The 22762-nt window shown below is 40.1% G+C and overlaps 1 protein-coding gene across 3 annotated transcripts in view; it reads right to left on the minus strand.

Annotated features, from left to right (window-relative positions):
* CRACD (capping protein inhibiting regulator of actin dynamics) overlaps positions 1–22762 on the minus strand; it is a 384229-nt gene that overhangs the window by 245879 nt on the left and 115588 nt on the right. For 2 of the 3 annotated variants that reach the window (XM_082464423.1, XM_082464424.1), the window contains exon 2: positions 9103–9251. The gene's annotated coding sequence lies outside the window, so the exon portion shown is untranslated. Of the gene's footprint in view, positions 1–9102; positions 9252–22762 lie in introns of those variants that run through there. The other variant, XM_082464425.1, reaches the window with a different exon arrangement.

A 22762-nucleotide genomic window follows, 5' to 3' on the forward strand; every position in this document is an offset into this window, starting at 1 on the left:
TTTGCAGAGGTGATTAAGTTAAGGGTGTTGCAATGGGAAGATTACCCTGGATTTTCCAGGTGGGCCCAATTCAATCACAAGCACCCTTAAAAGAAGGAGGCAAGAGTGTCAGGAGTCACAGGAAGAGATGTGATAACAGAAGCAGAGGTCAGAGAGGGAGAGAGATTGGAACATACTACTGAAGGCAAGCAGAATATGTCACCCTAAAATATGCCATTTTGGCACACTGATTATTTAGAATTAAAGTTACTTGGGAAACAGCCAGTACAAGAAGGACACTTTGACCCTCCTGTGTTCCCCCTAAAAGTGGAAAATAAATCTCCCATGTGAAAGGTACCCTCCCTGCACCAGAGGATGGAAGGCATCCTTATCACCAGACATAGGGAATTCAGGGCCAAGAAGGCTGTACAAACAAGCCTTGTTACTTCTTCACTAACTTACTATTCCAAGCCCAAACCACTTTGTTTTGTCAATTCTTCACAAATTTATTGTTTCTTTGTCTAAGAGGTATAAAAGCTTCCTACTCTGGTGACTTCTTTGACTCTCATATTTTTATGGGACTCTCATACATAAAAATTAAATTTGTTTTTCTCCTGTTCATCTGTCTTATGGCAATTTAATTATTAGACTAGCCAAAGAACCTAGAAGGGAAGAAGAGAAAAATTTTCCATCCCTATGCTACGTGGCCAGCTTTGAAGATGGAAGAAGGGGCCACAAGCCAAGGAAGCCAGGAGGTCTCTAAAAGCTAGAAAAGGCAAGGAAAGGGAGTCTCCCCTCCAGCATACAGAAGGAACACAGCCCTGCTGCCTCATTTTAGACTTGAGACTATAACTCCTCAATGCTTACAATTTGAGATGTCCTACAATAGGAATCCTGTTTAACTTTGTTGAGAATTTCCCAAAGTATTTAACCATAGAAATTTTAAGGATTATTTTTTAAACATTCTTTAGAATAACTGTTCATGGAACCTATTTTAGGAAATAACGGTTTAAGGATTTATGCTGTGGATGATGCCGTCTGGAAGGGATGCAGACATTCTTGGATACATTTAGTGAGACTGAAATTCCACCCACTGTCTCCACTCAGTGAATTATTACCAAGTGTCTGTTATGGCTTTACGTTGAGATACGTATTGGGATGAGGGAAGAAGGGATGAGATATAAAGATATAAAGAAAATATCACTGGGACTTCCCTGGTGGTCCAGTGGGTAAGATTCCATGCTCCCAATGCAGCGGGCCCGGGTTCGATCCCTGGTCGGGGAACTAGATCCCACATGCAAGCCGCAACTAAGAAGTCCACCTGCCGCAACTAAGAAGTCCACAGGCCGCAACTAAGAAGCCCCCATGCCTCAATGAAGATCCCTTGTGCCACAACTAAGACCCAGCTCAGCCAAAATAAATAAATATTAAAAATATATATATATATATATCACTGTCTCCACAGGAAGTGTCATTTAGTAGGGGGTATGAGATATTTACCAAAAAATTATAAACCAGGTAGAAAATGTTAGGTTTTGCGTGTGTATGGGTGGAGGAAGGGATGATGGTACAGTGAGCTGCTGTGGATGTTTGGAGGACAAAAAAAAGAAGCACTTCTGGAAAGAAGGGGAGCTGTCAGAGAATGAATTATGGAAGGTCTGACATATGAATTTGAAGTCCTTTAAGGACAGCTAGGCTGATGAAAGGAAGAACAAGAGAGAAGAGGGGGAGCCCGGGTGAGCAACCTTTAGCTGTTACAGGCACTACCCAACTCAAGGACGACATGGGGAAGGCAAGACAAGCCTAGCTAAGCCACATCCTTATCTGTGCAATAATCAGAATTATAAATCAGGGTTCTAGTTCTAGGAAATTCTTAAGTCCCACAAAACACCAAAATTTATCACAAATAAATGGAAAAAAAAGTGATAGAGGTTCTTAAAAGACTTGCGTATATATAACCAAATGCTTAATATAAAATTTAAGTCTGTCTTAAATGTTCCTTTTGGGGGTATTTTTCCACATGGGAAGGACTTTCTGAGGTTTCTTAAAATATATGCCAGTCAAGTTTAAACTAAAGGTGCTTTTTCCTTTTTCTGGTAAATCTTCCGGTGGTAAGTATAGCTCTCCTCACTGTTCCCTGGGCCTCTAAACTTCTAAACTTCAGTTCAGGATGACAGTCATCTATTTCAAAAAGTTTCAATGTCAATTCTGCGTGCATGGAAGACTTTGCTTTAATAGTAAACGGTAGAGAAGGCGCATTTCTGCGCTGATGTTAGCTTCCTGTTTGGCGTGGATTTTAGGCTCTTTGGGAGTAGAAACTGTCTCCCCGTTGCTTCTTTGTCAGCCTCTGCTGCAGAGGAGCTGCAGCCATTCTGTACATGTTTGCTACAATGGTGAGAGGCTCATGGAAGTGAAATCTTGGCTCCAACTCGAACTCGTTTAGGAAACGAAATTTTGAATTTTTAAAACTTATTTCAATAAGGAAAAGTAAGATTAAAGCAAGTGGCGTTTTAGGGGTGAGGAAGTCAGCAGAGCTTTTTTTAGGTGGGGGAGGGGCTTTAGCCCCTAGAAGAAACAAGCCTGTCACTTTCTGGAAAGATGCCTATTCTGTCCCAGGGCTATATCCAAAGCAAATCAAGCAGAATCATTTACTTCCTGAAATTTCATTAAAGAAGGAAAGGGCAGGATTTAGAGGATCAAAGAGCCCCTCCCAAGAAACATATTCACATAGGTGTGACCTCTGGAGATTGTGTGCTCCCCTTGTTTGTCTGGCAAACACCTTCTCATCTTTCAAGACAGCTCCAATGACACCTCTGGGAGGCCCTCTGGTTCCCTTTGGCAGTTGTTTACTCTGCCCTTTGTGCTTCCAGGCATTCTGTGCAAAAACTCTCTCAAATATCACTAATCGCATTTTATCCGGTTATCTGTTTACATATCTGAATTCAATTCAATAAAGTTCTGCTAGGGCAATGTTAGATTCAAAGGCTCAAAGGCAGGAAGGACTCTGGCCTTTAGAAGCTACTTCCTACCATAGGTGACAGACAAATATACAACTGCCTAGAGTTCTCTGTAATAGCAGAGGAACAGAAGGCAATGGAGAGAAAAGAGGAAGGAGGGGGTGACCCGGATCTCCTGGGTGGCAGGATCTAATTTCATATCCTTAGCCCTTAGCACAAGGTCTGGTGCATAACAAGTTCCATACATGTTCATGAAGGGAGGGAGATGGGGAGAGAGGAGAGAAGGAGGGAGCAAGGGAGGGAGGGAGGGAGAGAAGGGAGGGGAATCAACAAAAATGCCCCACCGCACTCCAGTCACTGCTGTACGCTGTCAAATCCATCAGTTACTCTAAAGTGGTATTTTCAGGCTCCTGGAAGAGATATTTCAGAGCAGACAGTTGATGATTCAATTTTACCTAGCACATAAATCAGTACATGATAATCACCAACTGAGGGAGACAAGTCATAATTTGTCCCATATTTAACTGTCATCCCACAGAGCATGTTAATAACACTCCCAGGGGGTCTACGGAAAAGAAACTTGCATTCACTAAACCACTAGCACTACACCAATTATTTCTTGGATTCTGCATTATTAGATCAGCAGGCTCTTTTGCTCCCACAAAAGGATTTAGCTAGGATTTCCGTCCCCTTAGGACCTTGTTTGCCATCCAGTTCCCCATTTCTCTGCCAGCTTCATCTGTGCAACTCATCTTGGGTTGCCTCTGGCAGATGGAGAGAGGAATCTAATTTCAAGTCTCTGCTGTCTGCATCCCAAAGCCCTCCCCCAACAGCCTCTATTTCATCAGGAAGAGAAGGGAGGACGGAGGATGAGCAGCCTCCCTAAGAGAGGAGAGTGTAAAGTATTTCTCAAATTTTCATCTTCAACGGCTGGTATCATTTTACTCCCTGAGGGGAGACTATGCTTTGTTGTTTAGGCCAGCCATATAATCTCCAGTATCCCGATGCCACGATATCAATTACAGGTTCATTTGGATAATGGGATAAATTGGTGTCCAGACTGCTAGACAAGACATAAATTGGAGGTGGTGGGGCGCGGCGGAGGGGAGAGGATGCTGGAGGGGATTGAGGATATAAGTGAAATACGGTAAAGTCGAATTCTTCGTATCCTTGCAAATTAAGTAGCTTAATTCTGAACTGTTACTTGTCTCATGAAGAGAAGCTCACCAGCAACCAAAGTGAAGCAGATACTCCTGAAGAGGTTTTCTTAGGTCCTAAGTAGAGAGATATTAATTCTCCCATAGCACCCCAGCTCTCCCAGTGTAATGCTAAGAGCAGACAGGAAAAATAAATGACTTGTAATTTAACATACATGTGTTACCAGACACAGAAAGTCATGTATCGTAAGATTCCATTTATATGAAATAGCTAGAATAGGTAAACTCATAGAGACAGAAAGCAGATTGGTGGTTTCCAAGGGTTGAGGAGAGGGAGAAACGTGGAGTAACTGCTTAATGGGTGTGGTGTTTTATTTGGGGGTCATGAACACATTTGGGGACGAGACACAGGTGGTGGTGTACAATCTGGTGAATGTACTAAGCGCCACTGAATAGTTCACTTGAAAGTGGTTAATTTTACGTTGTGTGCATTTCACCTGAATAAAAAATAGATATTTTATAATAAGATGTCTTCTAATTAATGGCCTATTTCTCATTGCTTAACAATCTACCTGGAAACAGGGAGGATTTTATTTCCTTCCATAGTGAAAAGAGGGATTAAATAGGTCTCTAGGTTCTAATATTTGTCACCTTTTGGTTTTTCTTACAGAAAGTCTGGTGTTTTCCCAGAACGTCTGTTGCACAGAAGTAATTCTAACCCACTACCCCTGACTTGCTTGGCCCTGTACCATCAGCAGCAGTGACCGGTGCGGCTGAAGAATCACAAGTGGATGGGGTGCACCAGTGTTCACTAGCCCCTGCGCCCCCTGCCGGCCCGTGTGACCCAGCTGTGCTCTGGGGAATGCCCTTCTGTGGTGGTGACATCAGACAAAGACTATGGGTCATTTCAATTCAGTACCAAAACACGAAGAACTTGCTCTCTCCACACACTTTCAGGATCAAAGAAAATCGATTTTAACAAAGAACAGAGGCATCTTTGGAAGAAATTCAGTTTTTTTCCCCTTCTTTTTGATACTAAGAAGAACATATGCTGCCACATACAGATCCAAAGCTGTCAGCTGTTAAGTGGAAAGAAAAGCCCAAGAACTTAGGAGGAATAAAAATATTGAGAATAGAGGTAAATAGAAGGGAACTTGAAAAGAAACTGCAAGATTAAGTAACAACAACAAAAAAAATGGCTCACAATCATATTTAGGAAAAGCAGGTATGGGACTGCCCAGTCTTACCCAACATCTTCTGCCTTGTGCCCCACGCCATGCAGTCAAGGCCACAGACTAACAGGCCTCCCAAACCGTCACCCAACCAATTTTCTAAACCACTCAGTTGGTCTCCCGCTCTACTTCTTGATGTAGCTCTAATCTTTCTGGTTTTGCCCTTATGACATTTTTTCCAACCATGGCTCGGGCTCATCTCCTAGACTTAACGCTTAGCTTACAGCGTTTGGTTTCGTTGACCAAGGTTTAGACATTCTTCTGGGACTCCTGCCTTCGATGGCTTCATGCATTCGGCCTGGCCCAGGGATGCTGAAACAGAGCCCCCCTAAAACTGAGTTCCTCTGCTGAGTTTATGATTACCCTCTCTATCTAAAACTTTACTACCTTTCTTTTCCTGAACGTGTTCCCCTTAAGATTGAGAAGTATCAAAGAAAAGGGGAGACTGAAACCGTATACAAGCCCCCGTGTCCCTGTCCTTTAAAGTAAAAGGCTTTTGCTTTAGTCTTCCAGGCCTCCCTTGAGTCTCCAAAGGCTGGCTCACGAGTTAATGATTATGAAATGTGAAGATGCAGAAACAAAGAATAGCTGTTGGGCCGGGAAACTGGTAACAATTTAGACTATAAATCCAACATATCACAGAATCACCAAACTCCCAGTTCCTTGAAAGATATAGATAAAGGCCTGACACACATTCCTAAGTTGTTTTTACAGGAAGCAGCCCCTACCAGATGAAAACTGTGACCACAAGCACATAGACCCTAGACTGGTTGAAACCAGAAGGCTGATGAAGTTTGAAACTTCATCTTGATGCCAACCAATCTGAGAATTGTCCATGAGCTGATATGTACCCCGAAGCCCCCTCCCTCACACTGCCTTTAAAACCCCTTCCCTAAAAGCCATCAGGGATTTCGGGTCTTTGGAGCATGAGCTGCCTATTCTCCTTGCCTGGTGCCCTGCAATAAATGCTGTACTTTGCTTCACAACAACCCAGTGTCAGTAGTTGACTTTACTGCGCAAGGGTGAGTGGACCCAGGTTTGGTTCTGTAACAATGTCACTCCTCCCTGTGACTCATGGAAAAGTGTCCAGTTCTGTTTTGGTGTATACTTCCTTTTCTTGGTGTATCCCTCAAGACTAAGCCTAAAATAAGGTTCTAATATTGATTTCAGGCTCACAAATGGCTAGATAAGCTGCATATCAAGAAGAAGTGTTTAAATATAATGAGAAAGCAAAATATATTAAGTGCTTTCAAAATCCCCTAATTCTATTGCAATATGCCGACTGACTCAGAGAGTCTTATTTTTTCCCTACGTTGTGTGAGAAAAAAACATGTGGTCCTGTCACAAAATGTTCTACACGCCACAGAAACTGTAGCATTATTTTTCTGGAAAAAATCCTAAAAGAGGGAAAAAGCATCTGTTTCCTATGTTTGTCATGCTATGAATGAAATGCAAAATGGGGAGTGGGTTATGCAGGGGCATCTGTTTTCCCTTTGATAGCAATGCTGAGGTAGAGCATCAATTTTGAGCTATCCTATGGTTAAGCAGCATGGATGAGGACTGCAATGTTGTATGTGTGTAACTCCTGTCTTAAGCTGAGCAATTCCCTGTCACCTCCATCCTGACATCACTGCCACAGCCATGATAAAATCGCACTGATAAAGCCCATGATAAAATCACACTGCCCAGGCTCTTCTGCTTACTGACTCTGACCTTGGGCAAGTCATTTAAGCTTTCGGAGCCTGTTTCTCCACTTTCAGGATGGTAATAGTAATGCCTATTATTTAATATTTAAGGTGCCGTTATGGTTGAATATGTCCCCCCGAAAGATGTATTGAATTCCTAACCCCCCAGTACCTCAGAATGTGACCTTATTTGGAAATAGGGTGATTGCAGATGTCATAGTTAAGATGAAGTCACACTGGAGTAGGTTTGACCCTTAATCCACTATGTCTGGCATCCTTATAAGAGGAAGGACAGCCAAGGGAAGACACAAACCATAGGGAGAATCTCACATAGGGAGACACAAACACATAGGGAGAATGACTGTGGACGGAGAGACTGGAGTGATGCAGCTGCAGGCCAAGGAATGGCAGCCAATGCCAGCCATCACCACAAGCTCCAAAGAGGCCAGGAAGGATGCTCCGCTACATGTCTCTGAAGACATGTCTCTGAAGACACAGCCCTACCTTGCTTTTGGACTTCTAGCCTGCAGAAATGTGAGACAATAAATTTCTGTTGTTTTAAGCCACCCGGTTTGTGGTATTTTGTTACAGCAACACTGGGAAAGTAATACAGTGGATAAAGTGTAATTTACTTACTGTATGTGTGTGTATTTTAATTGCGGAGGAAAGACACTTAGAATAAACCAGATAGACAAGAAGAAAACATGGTAACTTTTCTTATGTATCTAAACCAAGGAAATGACATTATTTCCTCTGGAGCTGACATTGCTACTCTCCTTCCCACCCACTCTACTCTAGCTCACTGGCCTCCTGGCTGTGCCTGCGACATCTGACCATGTTCCCTCCTTAGGGGCTTTGCATCAGCTGCATCTCTGCTGGGAACACACCAGGGCTAACCCCCAAATTCCTGTCATTCCTCAATAAGGCAGACCCTGCCACTCCATTTAACCCTGCAGTCTGTCCTCCCACCCACCCAGCATAGTCCCAATTCCCTTTACTTGGCTCTACTTTTTTCTTTTTTCCATATTCTTACTGACTGCTAATGGCCTAGTAATTTATTTAATTCTCTATTGCGTGCATTATTTATTATCTGTCTCCCTCTGTGATAGAACAAGCTCCAGGAGGGCAGGGATCTTCACCTGTTTGTTCATTGATGAGAACAAGCATCTAGAACAATACCTAGTTCATAAGAGGTGCTCAACAAAGATTTTTTTTTAATCCATTATTTATTTTTAATTAGCCACTTTATAATTATAGAAGCTGTACGTGTGCATCAAAAAACATTAGAAAAAATTAAAAACTTCAAATTCCCTCCATCCAATAATATCTCCCCAATCACGATAAACCAAAACGGTTTTTATCTCCTTTTAAGTGATTCCCTAAGGAATCCTGTCTCTTGAGGAAAAATGTCATGATAGGAATAACACCCATCTTCCAAGGCTTGGTATGTGGATTAAACCAAACAATACTTAATACAATGCTTGTTGTAACAACTAACACAGGTAGTTGTTATTTTCTCTCCTTTGATCTTGTCCTTAACTTCCACCCTTCCCCCCCACAACTTTCAAAAAGTAGGTGACAGATATCTGCAGCAAAAAGAATGGTGTGATGTTGTCCTTACAGGGGGGCAGGTGGGGAATGCCTTCCACTCCCAGCACTCAGGACAAAGCCCCCAAATTCACAGTACCAAGCTCTACGGTCCAAACGCACCATGAGACACAAGGCCACCAACTATTCCATAGAATTTTAAGACAGCAACCAATAACAGTAATTAACAATAAACAATAACAATTACACTTTTATATTGCACTCTCCCATTTGCAAAGCATTTTCATATGAAATTTTCTTTTATAGATGAAAGAACTGGGGCTCTGAGAATTTACATGATTTGTCCAAGTTTACACAGCTGGTAAGTAAAAAGACTGGGAATTAAATCTAGAATTAGAAGATCATCAGTGATAAGGATCTTTTAACTTGCTATTTAGTGAAATGCATACTATCCATTTTGAGTCCCACTCACAATAAATGAAATATTATTTAGTATTTTCTTTGTAAGCTACTTCCTTCCGCAACCTCTAAACAAATGACTTACCTCTCTGAATAGCCACACGGCCTTTCCTTGTTAGAGAGCTCTCCTCCAAAATTTGCTTCTTGTAAAAAGGAGACTTCACCCTCAGTGGTACGTGTGCCAGGAAGTAGAGTACATTGTTGAGAAATCCTGGGAATCACTGCTCTTGTGAACTGTCGAGAAAAAAACAAAACATAAAGAGCTTTATATCATCAGTTCTCTCCGGGGACACCTTTAAAATAAATCTCTTTTCCATTCTTTGGCAGAAGTCGTTACAGAAGAGGTTTTTTGTTTTTGTTTTTGTTTTTGAGGTTTCCAATTAGGTTTAGTAATATATTTTTAAATGAATTTATTTATTATTTATATTTGGCTGCGTTGGGTCTTAGTTGCTGCGCACGGGCTTTCTCTAGTTGCGGTGAGCAGGGGCTACTCTTTGCTGCAGTGTGCGGGCTTCTCATTGTGGTGGCTTCCCTTGTTGCAGAGCATGGGCTCTAGGTGCGCGGGCTTCAGCAGTTGCGGCACGCGGGCTCAGTAGTTGTGGCTTGTGGGCTCTAGAGCACGGACTCAGTAGTCACGGCGCACGGGCTTAGTTGCTCTGCAGCATGTGGGATCTTCCCGGACCAGGGCTTGAACCCGTGTCCCCTGCAATGGCAGGCGGATTCTTAACCACTGCACCACCAGGGAAGTCCCTAGGTTTAGTAATATTAAATTTGCATTCCTTAGCCTAAATTTATTCTAGGGCCTTCAAAGCATTTATTATAAACTGTTCCCACTTTTGAAGGGACTGAAAGAATCACATTCATGACTACTGAGGCTCCCATCCTTCCTATATACAGAATTCTCGCATTTATTTTTCATGGTAATTTAACTAAAATTCAAGGAGCTAGAAGACACAAAGTCAACCTATCAGAGAAGTGAAAGCAGTAATCATTAGATTAATTCCTCCCCCAGAGGTAATAAGGCACCTTTTTATTCAAATACCAACCATTGTGTTAACTAGGTTAATGGGCTCCCCATGGGTAGGGCACACACTATCCCTTCTAAACACATGGAATGAAAACCATGATGTAATGACTGTAAATTTTAACTGGAAAGGAGGTGGGAAGTGTCCAGGAAACAACCCCAGATTCAAATATGCCCTTTGCAAAGCCCAGGAAAAGAAGACAACATTCTGGGGCAATGATACAGGAAGAAATCACTTCAATTGTCAGGATGACAATGGCTATTGGGCCCTTTTGAGGAGTTCACAGTGTGGGCTTAGAGAAGGATTCCCAGTCATGGCTATGAGGGATGAGCTTGTATCAGACCAACTTCCACTGAACACAGCTAGAAAAGCTAGATAAAATTATTTTTAAAACCTATTTGAAGGTACTGGAGTGCTACCATGGCAGCCAGGACATGAGAGGATGTCCTGAGAGGACATGAACGGACAAGATCTTAGGGAGAAGGGAAATAAAAATGAGGCAAATCATCATACTACATTTCCTCTCAAGAAATCTACTGATCTTTAAGAGGCACAGGGCAAAACTGCTGAGAAGCCAAGCAGAAAGCAGCTGTTTAGAGGCCTGCTTTTGGCAGGTTCACAAGGCCGAGGAGACTGCAAAGAGAAGGGAAGTCCAGAGAAGCAAGCTCAACATTCTGCCTCTCTAAGCGTTCGCTCATTGATAAACGACGTAACCCAAGCAGAAGACAGCAGCTAAGCGGCTGAGGAGTTAAACAGAGCATCTGACAGTTTCATGATGCTGGAGGAATGAAAATTAGACTTCAGGGCCCACCAAAAAAGGAAGAGCCCAGGTAACTAACCCATGCTTTCAGTTAGGACCCCTTAAAGGGCTACATCCTAGGATGAAGGCCTTAAAAATACTGGAACTGAGCCTCAAATCAGTTCAGTCCCTCATTAAAGAGGTCTGCCTTGCTCTAACTGCCTATCAGAAGCAAAAGCCAGCCCCTGGAGAAAGACACCATCATCCACAGTCTCTATGATTCGTTATACATAATGTCCTGCATTCAATCAACAATTACTAGGCATACCAGGACATAGGCTTAAGAGAAAAAGAGACAATGAAAACAGACCCAGAGGTGACCCAGATAAAGTCATGGCATATGGTCTTTAAAATACCTATGATTAATATATTCAAAATTGTAAAGATTATAAAATATTTTAACACACTTCTCTCAGTAACTCACAAAACAAGCAAAAAAGAAAGTAAGGACACACAAGATTGGAACAACACAATGAACAAACTCAACCTTAGTAAATTTATTTAGAATACTGCACTCAACAACTGATTACGTAGTGTTTAAGGTACACACATTAACATTTATGGAAATTAACCACATAGATCATAAAAGTTTCAAGAAATTTCAACAAATGGAAACCAGAGTACTCTTTTGAACCTATTATTTAGAAGTAATATAGATTCACAGGAAATTGCAAAAACAGTATCATTTTTTAAATTGAAGTAAAATTTACATACAGTAAAATAGAATGGCTTTAAGTGTACAATTTTATACATTTTGATAGAGAAATTCAACTGTCTAATCACCAACAAAATACAAATATGGAACGTTTCCATCACTCCAGAAAGTTCCCTCAGGTGCCTTTTAGTCGATCCCCACATCCCAGATGCAAGCACTGTTCTCATTACTATTACCACAGATTAGTTTTGCCTGTTCTTGAACTTCATAAAAAATGGGCTGTAGTATGTACTCTTTTGTGTCTGGCTTTATTTACTCAGCATGCTGTCTCTGAGATTCATCTACACTGTTGACTGTCTCAAGAGTTCACTCTCCTTTATTGCTAAGCAATAAACTGTCCATTGTATGAAAATACCACAACTTTTTAATATATTCCCTTATAGATGGATGTTTGGTTGTTTCCATTTTAGGGTTATTATGAGTAAAGCTGTTATAAATATTCTTATACAAGTCTTTCTGTGAATATATATTTTCATTCCTCTTGGGTAAATACCTAGGAGTAGAACTGCTAGATTACAGAGTTGGTGAATATTTAACCTTACAAGAAACTGCCATTTTCCCAAAATAGCTGTATCATTTTATACTCCCATCAGTAACACATGAGAGTTCCAGCTTACACAGCCTCATCAACATTTGGTATTGGCAGACTTTTAGTTTGTGCCATTCCAGTGCGAGGTTTTGATATGCATATCTTCTTTGTGCAGTGTCTGTTCAAGTCTTTAGTCCATTTTTTTCAAATTGTGTTTTCTTTTAAATTACTGATTTATAGGAGCTCATTTGATATTCTGATGCCAGTCTGCATCAGGTATATGTATTACTTATATTTTCTCCCAGCCTGTGGTTTGCCTTTTCAATTTCTAACAGTCTTTTGATGAGCAGAAGCTTTTAATGCTGATGAATCCTAACTTATCATTTTTTTCTTTACATTTAGTGCTTTTGGCATCCTTTAAGAAATCTTTGCCTAAATCAAAGCCTAAAAGATATTCACCTACTTTTTTTTTTTCAAGAAGTTTTACAGTGTTAGCTTTATGTTTATGCCTATGATATATCTCAAATTAATTTTTGTTTGTGGTGTAAGGAAGGGGTAAGAGGTTCATCCCCCCCTACTTGTTCCCCTTCATCAAAGTTAAATTGACATATATTACAGTACGTTTTCAATTAAGCTAGAAATCAACACAAAAATGTTAACCAGAGAATTCTCAAATGTTTGAAATTAAGCAGTACACATCTAAATAGCATGGGTCAAAGAAGAAATCACAAGGGTAATTAGAAAAAAATTTGACTTAAGTAATAATAAAATGATGACAAATAAAAAGCAGTGAAATGCAGCTAAGCTATATTTTAAAAGGTCAGAAATCAATAATTTATATATCCATATCAAGGAATTAGAAAAAGAACATAGAAATAAATCTGAAGAAAGAGGAAATAAGCAATAACAATAAGAGCAGAAATAAATGAACTAGATAGAAAACAATCATAACTAGAGAAAAATCAACAAAGGCAAGAAGTTGGTTCTTTGAAAAAGATAAACACTGATTAACCCTTTAGCCAGTCCTCAAAAAGCAGAGCCAAAGCTTCTCACCCCAACTCTATGACCTAAGAATCTTCTCCCTACAACACTGATTTCAGACAGAATAAGTCTCCTCATCTCCCCTACTGTTGGTCCCAAAGACACAAGGTCTATTTTACTTGTAAGAGTTTTGCTTTTATTCTTTACAGAGAAACAAATAGAGAAAAACAAAAATAAACACAAGGACGTCGCAAAGCTTCCAGAATTTCGAATATGAGCTCTTTGTCAACAACATTATGAGGTGAAAACAACGTTGACCTGACGTTTGATGAGACATCAGCCCCCAAGATGTGACGCTGTCAATATGAGTATTTGAAATATTGATTTACATCCACTATCATTAGGAGTGAACTTTATTCTAAGTGCCTTAAAAGGGCAACTAACAATACTGTATAGCCAGTGTGATTAGCAAGACATTTTAGAATTAAGTCTACAAAATGTGAATACAAATCTATTTTTCACTGACGTTAAGTCACTATGATACTCAAAACAACACTCAGTAATAATTATTTTCAAACAAAAGACAACAAGCCACACATCCTCTGTGAAATATTTGTTCTCCCTGTCTCTGTAAAAAATGATTCAAATAATACACAAAAATCAACCAATGGTATTAATAATTTACTGATAATTAAATAATGCACAGATGAAAAATTGGCAATCAATCAAATTCACTCCTTAGTCAATAGGTGAAGAAAATGTTGGTGGAGATCTGAGGAAATAAATATTTAAAAATTACTTGACATGCAAAATTTATCATACTATTGGATGAAGTACAGATATTTCTGTCTCAATAATGAAATTCATAAAGAACTACTTTTTTAGTAAGCCACTAAAGAAAGAAGTACAGCAGAAGAAATATACGTTCTAATAATAAATGACTTCTTTAATAAAAACAACTGTTTTATGGAGGGCCTGTGACATCGATGGAGTGAAGAAAGGAGTCCAGGAAAAGATAATACCAGCTGTGAAAGGCATTTGTTGCATCATTCAGAGGCAAACTATTACATAAAAGAGGTTGACTCCGGAAAAGCACCAAGTGCGACAGAATGTCAATGGCACGGTTAATTTAGTAGAATCATTGTAAAACCTTGTCATAACATGGGATTGAGCATGAAAATCTTTTATACTACACAGTGGTTCCTTGGTTATTTCACACCACTGCACCAAGAAGACTTGTCAAATTTTAAGTTGACTCACATTTGTTCTTTTCAAGTAGACATGTTCTAAAATATCCTGACTGCTTCAGTGAAAGCAACTGTCAGCTGTATGCTTCAGAAGAGATGTTCTTTGGTGGGGAAAAAAAAAAAAAGAACATGTTTATTCTTTTTTTCCCCTCCAGATTTTCTAAATAGCATTCAGGCTGATAAGTTAGTTGTCATTTACTTTTCTGATAAAGTTGATGCTTTAATAATGAGTGATAAATAACTACTTTTCAAGGAAACTGACTCTAAAAAGAATACTTTGAAAACGGGTGTTTGGAGAGTTTTCCATCAGGTGATTTTGTTGTTGCTGAAAACGATGGAAGTCATCACCTTCAGGAATCATCCTTAAATGATGATTCACACTCTCTCTCACACTTCCCACAACGAATTGTCCCGAGCCTAATTTTCTTGTCCGACAACTAACTGATATACCTTTAAAATACATCAAGACCACAACCTTCTCATCAGCTACGATGCTCCCAGGCTAGTCCCAGCTACCATCATCTCCCTCCCAGATTATAGCAGCAGCTTCCTCGTTGATCTGCCTGCATATACTCCCCCAGCTCCTTCACTGCACCATTGCCCCCAGCAGCCAGAGTCACTCTATTAACAATCATCTGCTCAAAACCATCTAATGGTTTCTCATATGTCTCAGAGTAAAAGTCAAATTCCCTACAATGGCCTACAAGCCCCTATGTGATTGGTCCATTATACCATTACCTCACTGACAGCATTTCTTCTTCCCCTCTTCTTTACTTACTCCACTCCAGCCCCAACGGTGCTATGACTCAAAGAAGCCAGGCACACGCTGCCTCAGGGCCTTTGCACTGGTCGCTCCCTTTGCCTGTATTATTTCCCCAGATACCTTCCTGCACCTCCTGCAGATTTTGACTGAAATATCACTTTCCCATGAGGCCTTCCCTGGCCCCCATCTAAAACAGCAACTACTCCCAACACTTCCCATCCCCCTTCATTGCTTTATTTTTCTCTTTAATGTTTATCACCATCTAACATATTTTAACTACAATTGTTTATCTGTTATTGTCCATCTCCCTCTCCCACTGAATGAGGGCAGGAATTTTGTCTGTTGTATGTTCACTGTTCTAGCTCCAAAGTCGAGGACAATAGCTAGCAATAATACTTGACTATGTGAAGACCGGAATACTTGATGCTCAAAGAACGAGTAGCTTGTAAAGACCTTCGTATCTACACACTTTTAAAAACTTGGAAACAGAATTTTCTAAATCTTCCAAATGAATTTTCATGAGTTTTAACTCTTTGTTAGAAATATAAAAATGGAATACCTTAATAATAATTTGTAAGAATAATTGAATGGCATGGGAAAATAACAATTATTAGCTGAATTGAAACAAAAATCTTGGCATAGTTGTTGAATGTGATTGAAAAAAATATATTTTGATTTACTAAGTGCAGCCAATGATGTCATTCTTCTATTTGGATCAATACCTCTTTATGAATTATCTTTTTTGGCTATTAAAACTCAATTATCAAAATAAAATGAACTCATAACCACACCATCAAATATATCACACAGTGTTAAACCAAAAAAAAACAAAGCAAAAAATAATGATATATATTCAGTTACTGTGCTCTCATAAAGCAAAGGGAATTTTTTTGAAATGTTAATCAATAAAATAAAATTTAAAAATTTTATCTTTATCTCACCCTTTAAAAATTTCAATTTCATGAATGTTTTATGATATTCAATATATTCAACACTTATAAACAAACATTTTTTTGTTTGAAGGAAGTGAATCTTCATTTATAGCTTGGAAACCGCTGTGCTAGAGAGTTGGGAAAGAGGGAAGAGGCACATCTTGCCCTAGCTGAGAGAAACAGAAAAATCATCAAGTAATTACCACCGTGTTGTAAGTATCATGATAAAAGGTCCTTTATGACTTGGCCTCTGCCCTCCTCTATAGCTTTGTCCCTCACTACTCCCTAAATGACTCCAACTCTATAAAATTTATGCTCCAGCAACACTTAATTTCTGGTAATTTCTCATGCACAAATCTTGATTCTGGATCGCTCTGCATGGATCTAGGGTTGCCAGGAAAATACAGGATGCCCCATTAAATTTGAACTTCAGATAAACAATAAATAATTTTTGGTGTAGGTATATCTGATGCAATATTGGCGTCTCCTGCATTTTATCTGGCAATTCTATGCCATGGAAACCCACAGTTATGGCCCCTAACTCAGGCTGAATTGGAAATGCTTCCTCAAAAAGGAAATACTTGAGATGATACTTGTCTTCCGTTTCCTTTTCTTAGGGTGTACAAACCCTTAAAAGGATAAAACATTGACGGCAATTTAATATTAATAATCTTGGAGGACATCTTTGGCTACTTTATAAGATTTCAGAATAAAAGTGGAGTGAGGAATCTTAACATAATACAGTATCATATTGTATTTGTCAGGATTCATTTATTGCATGTAACAGAAACTGACTTAGGCAAGCTTGAGCGAAAAATTATAGTTATTATAAATATAATCTATTATAATTATACTTACATATTTACACAGAACTTTTGGGATAAGTGTACAGATTGGCTGCAGAAAAAAAGTTTAAAACTTGGACCTACAGACCATTTCTTGTATCTGCTTCTCTCCTTGTATCTACGATTTGTTTTTCTCTCTACAGGTCATTTTTGGTACTCTCTAAGGCAGGCAGAAGATGGGTCATGCCACATTTTTTAGATCTCTTCTTTTTAACAGTACAGCCCAGATTAAGGTTAAAATCTCTTAATTCCAATTCAAATTGGACTCTGATTGGGCCCAACTGGGGTCAGTATAATTTACTATAACCTGAGAGTCAGAGTTAAACATTGTGTAAAAATGGGTGCCAGGGAGTCATCCCTGGAGAATGGAGGCCAGGGAGGTGTAATTCCCAAAGAAAAAGGAGTTGAAGGCATGGACATTTGGGCGAAACTACAAAAGGGCACCTAGCACATACATCCAAGTGTGGGCTACACGCAACACTCAGGTCCACCACCATCACCCTCCCCATCATCACCTACTGCCATCTACAACTACCACCTCTACCACCTCTACCACTGCCTTCACATGGTGCCCATCCTTCTGCCAATCTCCACTCTTTTTATCAAGCAGGTAACCCTTTCCTGGCTTTAAGGAAGAGGTAAGGCAACTAAAGACTGGGGTCTTTGTTACTGTACATGCCTCCCAGCAAGAGTTTGGCTCCGCCGAACCAGCTTCATGGAAGCCCCTGTACTGTGTAGGCAGCAATTTAGAACTCATCTTTCGTCCCACGTTGAACACTTAGGTTTGAACCCCCTCCCCATCTCTATTCATTTCCTTTCTCACATCCTCAGGAGGAACTTTGCAGAACACTTGAAATGTTAACAGTTTGTTTGCAATTCAAGAATGACTACATCTGGGTGTTTTCCAGACACAAGAACAAAATCAGGAATAATAATGAGGCCATATATATTCGGTACCATACCCTAGGGCCTGACTGTGATCCTTCAATGGACCCAGAGTATGTATCTCCAGGTAAAGTCCTTTGAATAAACTGAAATGTGGACATTTTCCATTTGCCATGGCCATGTGTAGGATGTTTCACAGCCCCTGCTGGCTGTGTGGTCCGCCTCCAAAAAACAAGTGCTAAGAATCAGTTCCCTGTATTTCAAGCTCTTGGTCCAGCAGTCAGGAAGACTGGGTGTCAGGACCACATCTCCAGGATTCGTTTACTTCTGCAAGTCATGATGCCTGTGACCGGCCACTTGAGAACAGATTGTAACAGGGAAACTGCGCTGAATTTCTTGGAAGGTTTCTGCCTAGACTGGTAACCGTGATGCTGGGTCTGGCCAGGTAGAATTAGGTTTCTGTCTGGGTGGCTTCAGCTTTGCAGACAGACACAACTTCGAGCAGTGTATTTTCAGCCCATTCTCAATAGCAATTGGCAAGAAAAGCGGTGACACCAGTTTTGGTGACTCTTAGCAGACAGCAGGACCTGGGTAGTGATACTATCCTCCTTTTCCTCCTGTAAGGCCCCCAACCTGACAGCAGGGTGCAGTAGAAATGATCTGGACTTCAGGCCAGGAGAGCCATATTCCAGTCTTGGCTGGATGTGAAATTACATTGTGCAGTTCAAAAAAATTGATATAAATGACCTCCTTCCCTCTCTCCTCCATCTCCATGCACTAGCAGGAGGAAAACAGAAATTCTGCTCCTTCATCTCTCGCTTTCCCAGCCTCTTATCCAACAGAACTTCTGGGAATGCGCAGGTACAAAAGATACCCCTAAAGCTGTGTGGTTGGAGATATAAAAGGGAACCATCTAAAGCCATTAGCACATGGAAACATCTTCACAGATGTCCTATCCACAAGAGTCAGGCTCAAGGATTGAAATCCACCCATTCCCCTTCCCTGATCTTATAATTTTCTACTATTCCTCTGCACAGAAAACACTCAGCTAAACTACAAGTTTGGGTGACCTGTAAGGTCGCTGCTACTATTAATGGTCATGAGTTAATAGTTTCCCTTTCACTGTTAAACTTCAGAGGCAAGTGGTCTATATCTTTTATTTGTCTCAGCATTGTTCTCTCCTTACCCCCCTCCCCCAAATCACTCCTGATCTCACTGTTCTACTCAAATTGTACTTCTGAAAGTCACCAATGACCTCTGAGTCCCAAACAAGTCTGTGCTCAATTCACATTTGTCTCGACACTCACCACCCTCCCATCGACAGCCCTTAATATGTGATGTTGCCAACTGGACATCACTGCTTGAATTTGTCTGTTTCTTTAGGTTCCTTGAAAACTGTCTTCCTGATTGCTTTTAACCTTCTACATACTCTTTTTCCCTTCTACTGATAAATCTTCAAAGCAAAGCAAATATTACACAGTTTTTCTAAGACTAACACCTGTCATTTTACTTTTTCATTTCCATCATTCTCCATGCCTGGTTAGTTTTGTTTTTTTTTTTAATCTTGTTTGTTTCTTTCCTTGATGCCTCTTTAATCTGTTTTCTCTGTTAATCCAGGCTCTCATCTAGTCACGCCTGACTTGCTCAATATCCCATTATTCAGTTAGTCTGCCTCTGTTATGCCCTAAACATTACTGTCATATTAATTCAGGAAATTCTGCTTGCATTAAGTTACTCCCTTTCTACAAAACATGCAATGACTCCCCGTTATTTATTTCAGAATAAATTTCTAGCTGAGTCTGGCATTCAAGACCCCCTCACCTAAAAACCTGGCCCCGCTTAACCTACCCAAGCTATTTTTATTACCTAACATCTACCATCCCCCAGCACAAATTATCTCTTGGACAAATCAGTGTCCTTGCATCTCACAAATATCTAGGATGAGTCTCAACTCTAAGCCTCCCTTACTTTCAATGAGCAGCAGAGAAAAACATTTGCTTTTCTCTGAACCTTCCATTTAACATTCCCACTACCACTGTGATTCATGGTCACCATTTCCAACAGAGCCACAGCACACGCATACCCCCCAGCAAAGAGCTTGCAATCTTCAGGGCTAACTGGATTCTACCAGGAAGTATTACCCCACTCAAACCAGAACGCATGTGATAGGCAGGGAGTGGCAAGCCAAGTGACGAAGCGTCCTCTGTGTTGGTAAAGCAAGTACAAACACAACCTGAGCATCACAGACTGAACGCATTCAATTCTTTGAAGTAAAGTAGCTCACCAGATAAATACCTCTGCTGGTTGTTTGAATTACAGATGAGTAAACTAATCTGTTTCTTTATTTGTAACTTCTCAGAGGCAACTGTTCAAAAGCACATCTTAAGGAATAAACTGAAATCTCTCTGCTATTTGGTTGGAGAATAAATGGCTGTTTATTTCCTATGTTCTTAAAGGAAATTCTAGGGTTCAGGCATGAGAGGATAGACTTAGCATGGGATCACGAACTTGTTCACCTGTTCACCAGGTATGGAAGGAAGAGGTTTGAGAAAGACGGCCAACAAGCCTTTTGAGAGTACAGTACGTACTACTACTTAAGCTAATGCTAAGCAGCCATGGTTCTTGATCAGATGATAAAAATGATTTATACTTTAGACATAATTCTAAGACAACAATTCTCAAGTGTATAACCCTCTTGGTGGCTCTCCAGAATTTCCAATTCTCCTATTTTCATTTTCCCATCTCTTTTCACCTCGTTTTATCTTGTAAAGTACTTTTTGACTCAACTCAGCTTTGGTCTCCTTTGATGGGATTTGAGAATACAGTAGAGAATCTTCCCTGATTTAGCTACAAAGAAACTTTCTCCCCATTTGTTTGCTCTCTAGCAGTGGGAATAGACTTCCAGTGATCCACCCACACTCCAGCCCCTGATGAATCTTACTCGTTTCAGTAATGCCTCTTTTTGTGGCATTAACATAGGTAGTCTTTAACCCCCCAAAATATGATTTTATATATTGGTTTGTAAAGTCAGTCTCTGTTTTATATGTTGGTTTTATATGTTGGCTTGTAAAGCCAGTTGTGAAAATGCTGATGGTCTTTTCCCTATAGAAACCATGTGATAAATGGTTGTTAGGCTCTCAGGCTGGTTTTGTGACTAATTATCCACACCACTGCAGTAGTATGAGAGGGATCCAAAGTCTTTCTGTTTCTGTGTTCCTGAATCCCGTTGATCTCAAGGAGGGTGGGTAAGGATGGTTTCAGCTTCTTCTATGTCTTTCCAGGGATTCTCTGTATATATACTATACATATGTATGTCCTCAACTCTTTTTCCCTTTCTTTTTTCTTAACACAAAAATTAGATATAATACACGCTGTCCTACATATTTCTATTTTCCCTTAACAACTGAGGCGATTGCATCAGTACAATGTAGATTGGCGTGGTTTTTTTAAATAGCTCTATGGAAACAACATGGCTTACTTAAAAAAATTAAAATATAAAGGTGTTACTAATTTAATAAATTGTATAAAGTAAATTTTAAATTCCATTTTTCACTGTAAAAGCCACCACAAAAGAAAAATCAAGGCATTAAAAAATTATCCACAATCCCACTAAACTATCTTGGTTTAGTTCTTTTAAGATAGTGTTTTTCAAGTCTGGTGGGGCTTCCCTGGTGGCGCAGTAGTTAAGAATCTGCCTGCCAGTGCAGGGGACACAGGTTTGAGCCCTGGTCTGGGAAGATCCCACATGCCACGGAGCAACTAAGCCCATGTGCCACAACTACTGAAGCCCACGCGCCTAGAGCCCATGCTCCGCAACAAGAGAGGCCACCACAGTGAGAAGCCCGCGCACTGCAACGAAGAGTAGCCCCTGCTCGCTGCAACTAGACAAAGCCTGCGCGCAGCAACGAAGACCCAACGCAGCCAAAAATAAATAAATTTATTAAAAAAAAAAAAAGTCTGGTGGATGGACTGTTCACACCAGAATCACGTCAGGTGCCTGTCAAATAGGCAGATTCCAGGGCACTCTCATACACTTATTACATAAGAATTTCTGAGTATGGGGCCTTAGCACTGCAAGATTTACAGTTCAAGTTTGAAAACTGGTACTCGAAGGCCTTTGCTCTGCCTTAAAAAAAAAGTTTTAATTATAGGTGACATGCAATTCTGTATTCCCACTTTTTTCAATATTTAAAGCTAATGTTTTATAATAAGCATTTTTCCATATTACTAAACTGTCTTCACTATCATCATTTTATTTGCTTGCTGACTACTCCATTTCTTAATTTACTTATCTGTTCATCTGTTGTTGGATTTTTAGGATCATTCAAATTTTACCTTCACATTTCTTGCTATTTCATACTGTCCTTTGAAACAAGTAAGTAGTTGAAAGCCAAGACTGATACTTACAAATACATTATTCACGTACAGCTCATCGAATACAATTTCGCATTTGAGACAAGTTTATTGAAGCCCGCCATGTCCACAGTACTGTGCCTTTACACTGGGGGCCAACCAAGATGAGGAATTCAAGGCTCTACCTATCAAGGAGTTTAAAATCTAGTAGATAGTTTACAATCTGGAAATAATCGGCCAAAGTTCTATTTAATGTCAGTCCTGGGAGGAAAGAGAAACAACTTAGGCAGTTGTAATGTCCTGACCCAGATGGCAGTTTTAATGCCTCCAAGGTAGCTACTCCTATGATCCCTAGTTTGCAGAGGAAGAGACTCCAGCTTAGAGTAATCAAGCAGTTTGCGCAGCATCACACAGTAAGTGGAAGAACTGAGATTTGAACCTGGACAGTATGACTGTAGGGCAGGGATTGGCAAACTTTTTCTATAAAGGACCAAACAGTACATGTTTTAGGTTCTGGGGCCAGACAGTCCCCAATGCAAGTACTCAACTCTGCTGTTGCAGAGAAAAAGCATCCACAGAGGATACTTTAATGAATGGGCATATCTAGGTTCCAATAACTTTACTTGCCAAAAACAGGCTCCTGTTCTAAGACGTATAGTCTTTACTCCCAG

The sequence above is a fragment of the Balaenoptera physalus genome (assembly GCF_965194825.1).
Source record: "Balaenoptera physalus genome assembly, chromosome: 5".
NCBI classification, from domain to species: domain Eukaryota; kingdom Metazoa; phylum Chordata; class Mammalia; order Artiodactyla; family Balaenopteridae; genus Balaenoptera; species Balaenoptera physalus.